The sequence below is a fragment of the Sinocyclocheilus rhinocerous genome, unplaced genomic scaffold (genome assembly GCF_001515625.1).
Source record: "Sinocyclocheilus rhinocerous isolate Xijiao unplaced genomic scaffold, SAMN03320098_v1.1 scaffold1937, whole genome shotgun sequence".
NCBI lineage: Eukaryota > Metazoa > Chordata > Actinopteri > Cypriniformes > Cyprinidae > Sinocyclocheilus > Sinocyclocheilus rhinocerous.
In genome coordinates, this window is record NW_015626386.1 from 250,779 (window position 1) to 261,022 (window position 10,244).

The window sequence follows — 10,244 nt, forward strand, 5'->3', positions numbered from 1 at the left end:
TTTTTTTTCCCTACAAGTTTTTCTCAATACTTCATATTATACTTTAGAATTTAAGAATCAGGTCAAACATGATCATTTATTTTATCTTTATTTATACAATCTTATAATAACTATACTTGCATATTTGTTCTGAAATAGTTTTAGAGTCACAGGAATCATAATCATAATTTAAACAGCCATTGCCAGGAAAGTGAAATACAGTACAAATTTTTATAATGTACTTTATAACTTTAGAGTCAGGTGAATCATCATCATTTATTTTATTTTTTTATACATTTTATTATTTAAATTTTTTGTATAGTTTTATCATACAATAATCATACTTGTTTTTAGTATATATTTTATTTATTTTTTTTCTAAGATATTTTTTAATGTGATTTCACCGGCACCGGTCAGCGTATGCGGTGAAATGTGTGAAAGGATGTGATAAACCACAGGATGTGAAAGTCTGGTTTTGATTTGTTTCTTCACTCTAAAGTGCCATGAAGGTAATTAAGATCCCATCATCTTGTTCTATTAATGTCTGAATGTGTTCCCAGATAAAGGTTTGCTGCATAAATTGCTGGTGTTGGAGGGCGAGGTTCACACGGTGGAGGAAATCCAGCTGCTGAAGAACGCAGAGCCAATTAAAACACTTCTACTCTCCTCACAAGTGGTAAGAACCAGAAACAACATCATAACAGTGAGCCGAGACTCATCTTATCATCGCCGGGACCTTTGAGCGCAATAAAATCCACAAACACATTGTTTAATTTCTCAGCAGGGAGGAAGTTTCCATACACTGGAGACAGACAGTCTGGATGGATTCTGTTCCCCTTTCAGCAGCAAATCATCTGCGCTTTCTCATGCACTGTGTGTTTTGTCCGTCACAGGCGCGGTTCCTGTACGCTGGTTCGGACTCGGGTGTGGTTCAGTCTCCCACAGCGTTCTGTGAGAAGTATCTGTCCTGTGTGGACTGTGTTCTGGCGCGGGACCCCTACTGCGCCTGGGACCCGCGCTCGGCCTCCTGCATTAATATTTTCCAGCATGATGCTGATCCACGGTGAGAAAAGAGAACTAACGTTCACATTGTGACTGACAGCAGTCACATGCAGGATTTTAGTCCGAACTTCTCAAGTATTTGCAGACACTGCACTTTAACAGGAACACATGATTTAATCAGCTCTCTGACGTCTTATTTGTTAGTCAAATCATTTTAGAATTTCGCTGTGCAGTCCTATTAAGTTTTAAAGACTCTTTAAACATTTTTTGCATATATTTAATGTAAGCCAGACAGCTTATATTCACTCTTAGCTGTGTTTTGTGTTTTTTTTATATATATAATTTATTGTTTTGTATTTTTTAATTAAATTTCTGCAAGTATTTTTTAATACTTTTTAATATGCGTTATAATTTTTAGGATTCATTATCATCATTATTTATATATTTTCATAATTTATTATTATTATATATTTCAATTCATATAATTTTATTTCTTAAATCAATATTTGCATATTTGTTTGGAAATAATTTTAGAGTCAGAGCAATCATAATTTCTATATTATATATATTTATATTTTCTCAGTACTTATATGCACTTTATAATTTTAGAGTTATGTCAAACATCATAATTTATTTTATTTTTAGATATTTGTTTATTTATTTTTTTATGTATATAATTTTATAATATAGTATCTGTACTTGCATATTTATTCTGAAATAGCTTAAGAGTCAGTGAAATCATAATCATAATTTAAACAGCCTTTGCCAGGTAGATTCATAATTCTTAAAACAGGAAGTGAAATACAGTAAAAAAAAAAAAATTATAGTATACCTTATAATAAATAGTTTTAGAGTTAGGTGAATCATCATAATTTTATAAATATGTTTTATATATATATATATATATATATATGTAATTTTATAATATAATATCTATTTACATATTTCTTAATAATTTTTTATGTTTTATAATTTTTAGGAATCATCATCATCATGATGTATTTTTATAATTTATTATTATATATTGTAATTCATATAATTTATAACATAAAACTGTATTTGCATATTTATTTGGAAATATACACACACACATATATTTATATATATATAATAATACTGTAAGTGTTTTAGACTCTTTTGATATATATTCTGGAATATGTTTGCCAGACGGCGTTATCATCTGTAATCAGGCGTGTCTGTGTTTACTCTGAACTGTGTGTTTTGTGTGTGTTTTTGCAGGAAGTTGTTTCAGAGCCTCAAAGGGGATGCTGGGATATGTCCTCCAGGTGTGTCATGTAGAAATGTCTTCAGTATTAAATTGAACTCAGTGAAGCAGCTCAGATGGTCCACTTTTAGTGCCTGGCTTTTGTTTGTATAGGTTTATTTTTAGCTGCATGTACAGTAACTGGAGCAGACTAACAAAATCAAGAGCGCACGAGAACATTGTCACTGTACTTCTAATAATTATATAGACATGTACTCACTAACGGAAGAAGTGTGTGTGTATTAGTGGCAGACAATGCTTAGCTTTAATGTTTATAATTTATTATATATTATTATGAATTGTATATATTATATTTTTATAATTTATTATATTTTATTTCATTTAAGTATTTCATTTAGTTTAAGTATTTATCATTATTATACAACTTGTAATGCTTTATAATTTTAGATTCAGAGAAATAATATTAATAATTTATCATTTTATATAATTGATATATGTTTTCTGTTTTGTGTGTGTGTGTGTGTGTGTATATATATATATATATATATATATATATAACATAAATTATTTTAAAAATGTATATTATGATTGATTCCTCTGAGTCTCAGAAATTAAATAACAAATAAATAAATGTAATTAATTAATTTTTTTATACATTTCAAGTATTTATTCATTCTTTATCATTTTAGTAATTTCAGCTGAATTATCATCATTAATTTCTATTTATAATTTACTGTATCATATATTTTTATTCATGTAATTTTATTATATAAATCAATAATTGCGTATTTGTTTTGAACTAATTTTAGAGCCATTGCCAGGTAGATTCAAAATTCTCAAAACATGAAGTGAACTACAGTACAAATCTAGTTATAAATAATCATGGCATGTTTTCTTCACTACGCGAACAAAAGCAAGAATTTAATTTAATCATTTTAATTTATAAGCACCAATATAACAGTACAGTTGAATAAACAGCAATATATATATATATTACACTTATATTATGTATATTTTCTCTTTGTGTCTCTGTTCCAGTCCCTCGTCTGGCGGTGGACGACTCTCAGCAGGTGCTGGTGAAGCCGGGTGCTTCTGCCGATCTGCCGTGTCCGGTGCGCTCAAACCTGGCTCAGGTGTTGTGGAAGCTCAACGACCGGGTCCTGACCGAAGCCTCGCGCTTCCTCCTGCTGAGCGAGAACGGACTGCTGATCTACAGCGTGACGCCAGAGGACGCCGGCCGCTACGAGTGCTGGTCCATCGAAGCGTCCGCGGGAAAGAACTTCACCCGTCTGGTGGCGGCATACACGCTTCGACTGGAGCTTCCCGAGAGCGTGCCGTCCATATCCGCTCAGCGTCCGTCCAGCGCTGCGTCCACGGTCACACCGGCGGAAGGTAATGACGGTAACGGCTCCGGACTAACGCCGGCTCGTACGGAAGCGCCCTCACTAACAACCCCTCCCAGCAGTGCCATTAAACCCAAATCCTACATCCCTCCGGAGGTCAGCAACTTACCGGCACGAACCGAGACGCTCGATCCCTCGGCTAAATACATTCAGCACGACAGCAGCGTCGCCCTGCTGTCGCTCTTCCTGCTTTTCTTCCTGCTCTTCCTCGCCGCTCTGGCGTACAACTGTTACATGCAGTACCTGCCGGCGCCGTGTCTCCGCCTGCGATCCGCGCTGCTCGGCTCCAACAAAAAGCCGCAGCTGGAGTACGCAGCTTGCGAGGCCGGCCTGATGGACCCCGTGCAGGAGAAGACGGATCAGAACGGAGCGCATCCGCTGCGCGCGCTCAGAGACACCGGATACGAGACGGAACCGGAATGCGGGAACGGCGGAGTTCCATCCGGCAGCAACGAGGACGCCGACGATAGTCCCGTGAAAGAGCGGCCCTTCGACGTAGACTGCACGTCGCAGCCGATTGAATACGCAGACGCCGACGCGCCATTCTGATGCTGCGTCTTTCACTCGCAGAATCGCCGCAGCTCTGCAAGAATCCAAATAAGATTCCAAATTGGAAACATTGTTTACCAAATTGGTACGTTTCGTGATGTTTTCCAAGTTGGAGCACCGGACTGTATTTGAGTGTTTTTGTGGCTTTTAATGTTCACCCTCAGATCGCACTGCAGAAACTGACTTCTGACTCAGTATTTCTGTTTTGTTTTCAGTACAAATATCTAAACGTTGTTAAATCAAGACACATTTACTCGATTAGGAAAATGAGTTTAGATATTAAGTAATGCTTTCTAAAAAAAAATTAAGATTGAGGTTTTGCTTAAAACAAGTAAAAAATATCTGTCAGTATTTTCTTTATGCAAAATCAAATTTCCAGTTTTTTTTTTTTTTAGGTGAAACCCCAAAATTTGAAGAAAAAATAATCTTTTTTTATATATATAAAAGGGACCTTTTATTTTTTTTCTTATTAAATAATTTTTGCATTTTTACATTATTTCATAACAGTAATTTTTTTTTTTTTTTTTATATAAAAAATAAAAAATAATAAAATAAAAATTATAAAAATTGTCCTGACAGGTACATTTTGATGACTGTATTACATATAAAGTAGAAGAAATCTGCCACAAATGTCACAAAAACAAAGCAAACTATAATTTCTAGTATTGTTTTAAACTTGGGATGAAATGTGAAAAAAAAAAATCAAAACAACAAAAAACCTAACAATTGTTGCATAAAAAGGCCCATTTTTGGACCATTTCTATTTCTTTCTTTCTTTTTCTCTGCGTTTTGCATTTTGACATTTCATGACTTTAATACAAAAATAATCATTTTAAATTGTGTCATTAAAATAATGTCGCAAAAAATTTATCATAAAACAAATATCTGTCAGTTGACTAAGGAAAATAAACTTAATTCAAAGGGGCAACACGATTATTATTTTTCTGACACCACTGACAGATATTTTGACATTTTAAGCATAAACTCACTTCATTTTGAGATTTGTTTTTCAGAAAGTAAGACTTAATTTCTTAATTCATTTTCCTTCTCCAGTAAATGTGTCTTGGTTTAAGAATGTTTAGATATTGGAATAAGAAGACATTTACTGAGTGAGAAAGTGATTTTAGCTGTGTTCTGCTTGGTCTCAGAATCTCAGGGATGCGTTCAGTGTCACACCTGCAGGCTTTCATGTGATGAGGAAGAGCGGCGTGCTCTCGAACGCTCAAACACAGAGGCAGACTGTTTCTCCAGCTGAAATGAGTTCCTCGCCAATAGAAACGAGACCAAAAAAGTCTAAACACTGTGACGTGTCTCATGCACAGCTTCCTGTGGTTGTTTGTGCTGTTGCTGCAGATGAGATGTCTAACACTTTAACCTGCTTTTATCTGAGAGAACGAGAGCGAAAGGGCCGCTGTCTCGCATAACAAGATTTTTACACAATAAAATTGAGCCGTGAGACTTTTCCACTGTAGTCCACAAACGTGAGCTTTGAAAACTTTTTTTCTTAAAGAAGAAAGCTTTATGTTTTAGATATTTTTAAAGATGTTATATTATTTAATTATAAGTCAGCAATAATAGCGTGAATGTCACAAAAAAAATTCAAGAAACCCCAAAATCTAAAGAAAAACAAATACTTTTATTGACATTTTTTCATGGCTGATAAAAAACAATACATTAAAAATAAATAAATGTGGTCCTGATGGGATAATTATGACTGTATAAAGTAATTTTTGCCATTAGATGTGTTTTTTAATGAAAAATATAATACATAAAATATTCTAGTTTTTATTCCTTTTGATTTTGGGGTGAAATACCAAGAAACCCCAAAATTTAAAGAAAAAAAAAACACTTTTGCATTTTACTGGCATTATATGATGGCTGGTTTAAATACAAAAAAATACATTAAAAATAATTGTTTTTAATGTTTAAAGAAAAACTAATCTTTTTTTTTTTTTTGACATAAAAAGGGCCATTTTCAGGACTTAACATTTTGCATTTCATATTTTGACATTATTTCATGACAGTGATTTTAATACGCAAAAAAAAAAATATATATATTGCATCCTGACCAGATAATTTCCATGACTGTTTTATCATGCGTTTTATTTTCTATATGCACGATATAATTTTTGCGTTTTCTATTGATTTTGGGTTGAAATGTCAAGAAACCACAAAATATAAAGAAAAACTCATCTTTTTTTTGCATAAAAAAGACCATTTCTATTTGGGAATTTTGACAATATTTCATGACAGTGATTTTAATACACAAAAATAATAATATATTACATCCTGACCAGATAATTTGCACATATAAAGCATTTTTTGGCATTTTTGCTTGAATGTCATGAAAAAAAAAAAAGTCACAAATACTGTTGATGCAAAAAATCTTTTTCTTTTGATTTTGGGGTTAACTGTGACCTGGCCGTTTGATGTTTGTTTGCTTTGTTTGGCTGTAGTTTTCCGGCGTGGCGTTTCTGAATCTGCTGTCCTCCTCTGATTCTCAGCACACTCTTGTATTTGTCTCTCTCCCTCCGTTTCCTCCTTCCTCTTTCCTGCACAGCTTCCTGGGCTGTTCCTCCTTCCCCTCCGTCCCTGCCCAGCTCTGTCCCCTCTTCCTCCTCTCTTGCCGGGGCTCGTCTCATTCCTCCTCTGCTGAGGGAGCAGTCCTGGAGCATTCACCCTCACCAGGCCTTTCTGCTCTTCTGTCTGGCCGTGGGTGAGTGCTGCCTCTGACCTTTGACCTCTGACCTTTCACTCTCACTCATCAATCTCGTCTCAATACTCTGAAGTGTGACTTCCTTTCGCTCCTCCTGCACTATTAAGTGTTCCGATTGGCCGAGGAGCCAGAAGTCAGACAGGAAGTCAATGAAGAGTATTTAGACAGCGTTTGTGTGTCTGCATGTTCCAGATCTTCTGCACACCGTCTGATGCCTAATATGTTTTGGGATTTTTTTTTTTTCCAAAAAGTATGAATAAGCTTATTAGTAAATCATTTTAGAATTTCCTTCATTTTTATTTTCACTTCAAAATTCTCTTCAGATCCTAATTTATGATTATGGTTTTGCTTTTGCCACTTTTGTATGGTTGTTTTCCCTGCTGACATGAGTCTTGGACTTGTACAGGAAGATGATTGACTGAAGGACTGATGGACGCTCCAGTCCTGTACAGTGTAAATACAGTATATGTACATATGAAAAAGCTTGAGATGTACAAAGTTTCTTCGAATCTTTTTGGTAGAGAGCCTGAATAAATTTTTGAATGGCAAAACATGTGAAACGCTGTTTATTGTGTTGCGGTGTGTTAGTGAAGCTGTATATCATGTGTTTTAACATGCCAACTCATGACAGTATGGATATAACTTTGCACAGCAGACTGATTTTTGTCTCAAAGACGTATGTGTGACTGTGAGATTTCCTGTGTTGATCAGCAGCATTTCACTGATGCTGGAAATCATGTTTGTATGTCATTTAACCCTCGTGCTGCGGAAAATCCTTTACCTTATTTGCTTTTCCAAATGAACAGCCTTTAAAAATGGCTTGTAAATCTTTCATTATGCTATATGGTCACCAAAACGTGGATTCAATTGTTTTATCAACTTGTCTTCTTTCAGTTAGCACAGGTTTTTTGATTTCTTCTTTGATCCTAGGCCTCATTAATCGTAGCTCATTCACCTCAGTTTTTGAGTGAATATTGGCCAAATTATCTACAAATAATGCTTTTTTTTTTTTTTCAAGTTCCAAAAGTAAAAACCTATGTTAATTGAAAGAAAACAAATTTTAAAAAGATTGAATCCAGTATATGGCAATAATGTCTTAATGAGAAAATTATGAGCAATTTTTGTATGCCAGTCATTTTTGACCAGGAGCACCACAAGTGTAACAAGATGAGAATTTTTTTATTATTTTTATTATTATTATTAGTTTTAAGTAGGTTTTAGTCCAATGCAATAACATTAAACTAGCATTTTCAGAAAGAAAAAAAAATCCTCTCCAGGTCAAAATGCCTGGAACAAAACATGAGGATAAAAACATTTATTAATTTATGCATTAAAAAAATTAAAGAACCTAAGTTTTTTTTTCTTTCAAAAAAACATGTGGGAATACAGAGAGAGAAAAATACAATTAGTTTCAAATTGTTATATATATGGGGTGTTTTTAATGCTTTTTTTATTGGAGATTTTTTGAAGTGATGATGCAGCCTAAGCAAATACATGGATAGTATTGCTGGTTTATGATCTGAACCTACCGTTTATTATGCATGTCGTATGAGAGTGTCATAACACAAACAGCATGATGGTGCTTTCGGCTGTGAATGGAAGATCATTTGAAGTGTCTTGTTCACACTGAATGTGTGTATACTGGAGTGCTAATTACCCTGTAGGATCCATATGTAAGTGCAGTTTTCCTTCAGGTCCTAGAGATGTAAGTGTTGAGTGGCACATAAACGGGCAGAAGCACGAGACTCGCGTCACTGAATACAGACATGTGGTTTCCCATGATGCCGTGCTGGTGAGCAGCTGGCTGAAGGAGGAAACTTTGAATAAAGACGTCCAGTACGAGTGTACAGCAGTGTCTGAAGCGGGAAACGACGTGTCTAAAGTGGACCTTCGGCTCAACAGCAGAGGTAAAGTGTTTCATCGCACTGCTGTGTTAGTCTGACCTGTAACGTGGTGTATCATGTCTCTGTTTGCTCGCAGATGAGGCCGGCGTTCCTCTCAGAGACGTGGAGCGCTGGAAACACGCTCTGACCGACCACAACACACTCCTGCAGCAGTGGAAGAAAGCATGGGTGAGTGAGAAAGACACAAACAAGTGAATAAATCACAGCATAATTGATTTTATAACACATTTTCTGAATGAAATGAAAATGTATGAATCATCAGGAATGATATTTCACAGTTGCACAACTGTTTTCAACACTGATAATAATCAGAAATGTTTCTTGAGCAGCAAATCAGCATATTAGAATGATTTCTGAAGATCATGTGACACTGAAGACTGGAGTAATGATGCTGAAAATACAGCTGCGCATCACAGAAATAAATTACAGTTTAACATATATTCATATAGAAAACAGTTATTTTAAATTGTAATAATATTTCACAATTTTTACTGTTTTATTGGGTTTGTGATCAAATAAATGCAGCATTGGTGAGCAGAAGAGACTGATCCCAAACTTTTGAATGTTATAGTTCATGTTTGATTTCAGACGCATTTTGGCTCACTGCACACATCTGTTGAAGGTGAAAGAGGCTTCGTCCAGTATTTATAAAAGCTGAACCAAAGATATCTGCATTATTTATTTATAATGCATTTCCACATTTAAAGTGCTGCCTCATCAGACTTAGGGTTGGTACTGAGCTCAGTTAGACATAGAAAAGCTTCCTTAAAATTGTTCCAGTAAATACTGAAAAAAAAAAATTCATATTTATTTTATTTTATATTATTTTATTTTTTTTTTGTTGTTGTTTGTTTATATATATATATTTTTTTTATAATTTATATTTATGTTATGTTATGTTATATGTTGTTATGTTATATGTTATGTTGTTATGTTATATGTTGTTATGTTATGTTATATATTATGTTATGTTGTTATGTTATGTTTTATGTTATGTTATGTTATGTTATGTTATGTTATGTTATGCTTCATTAAACACATTTGTCTTCTGTAGGCTGAAGATCTCAGCATATGTTTGTGATGATGATGCTGATGTTTGTTGTTTATCGTTGTTGTCCTGTAGGAGAGCTGTGATGGACAGGGTGTTCTCTGAACCGGCTCATTATCGCTCATCATGGCATCATTTTCTGACTCCAGGGACAGACGCTTGGACGAGAGCGCACACACAAGGCTGTTTGAGAGCCGTGGAGGATGTGTGCAGTGAGACGGGCCTCTCCGGCTGATGACCGTCCACACACTTCTGTTTATACTCCCTCCATCCTCGAGAGCAAATGACACCGGCTCATGTTAGTGAAAGCAAGATTTGAGTTTATAATATTGTGTTAATTAAATAATCACGTGTGTTTATCTGAGCAGATATATTTCAACTTTCTAGAATATATTTTGTCCTCAAAAATAGAGGTTGC

At 34.8% G+C, this 10,244-nt stretch overlaps 1 long non-coding RNA gene and 1 pseudogene across 1 annotated transcript in view; one reads left to right on the forward strand and one right to left on the reverse strand.

Moving 5' to 3' along the window:
• The window catches only part of LOC107713498 (semaphorin-4D-like), a 48,770-nt pseudogene extending 44,396 nt beyond the window's left edge, over positions 1–4,374 (forward strand).
• Positions 1–10,244, reverse strand: part of LOC107713514 (uncharacterized) — an 18,630-nt gene extending 8,386 nt beyond the window's left edge. Inside the window, exon 1 of the long non-coding RNA XR_001636897.1 lies at positions 10,006–10,244. This is a non-coding gene — a long non-coding RNA (uncharacterized LOC107713514). The remainder of the gene's footprint in view (positions 1–10,005) is intronic.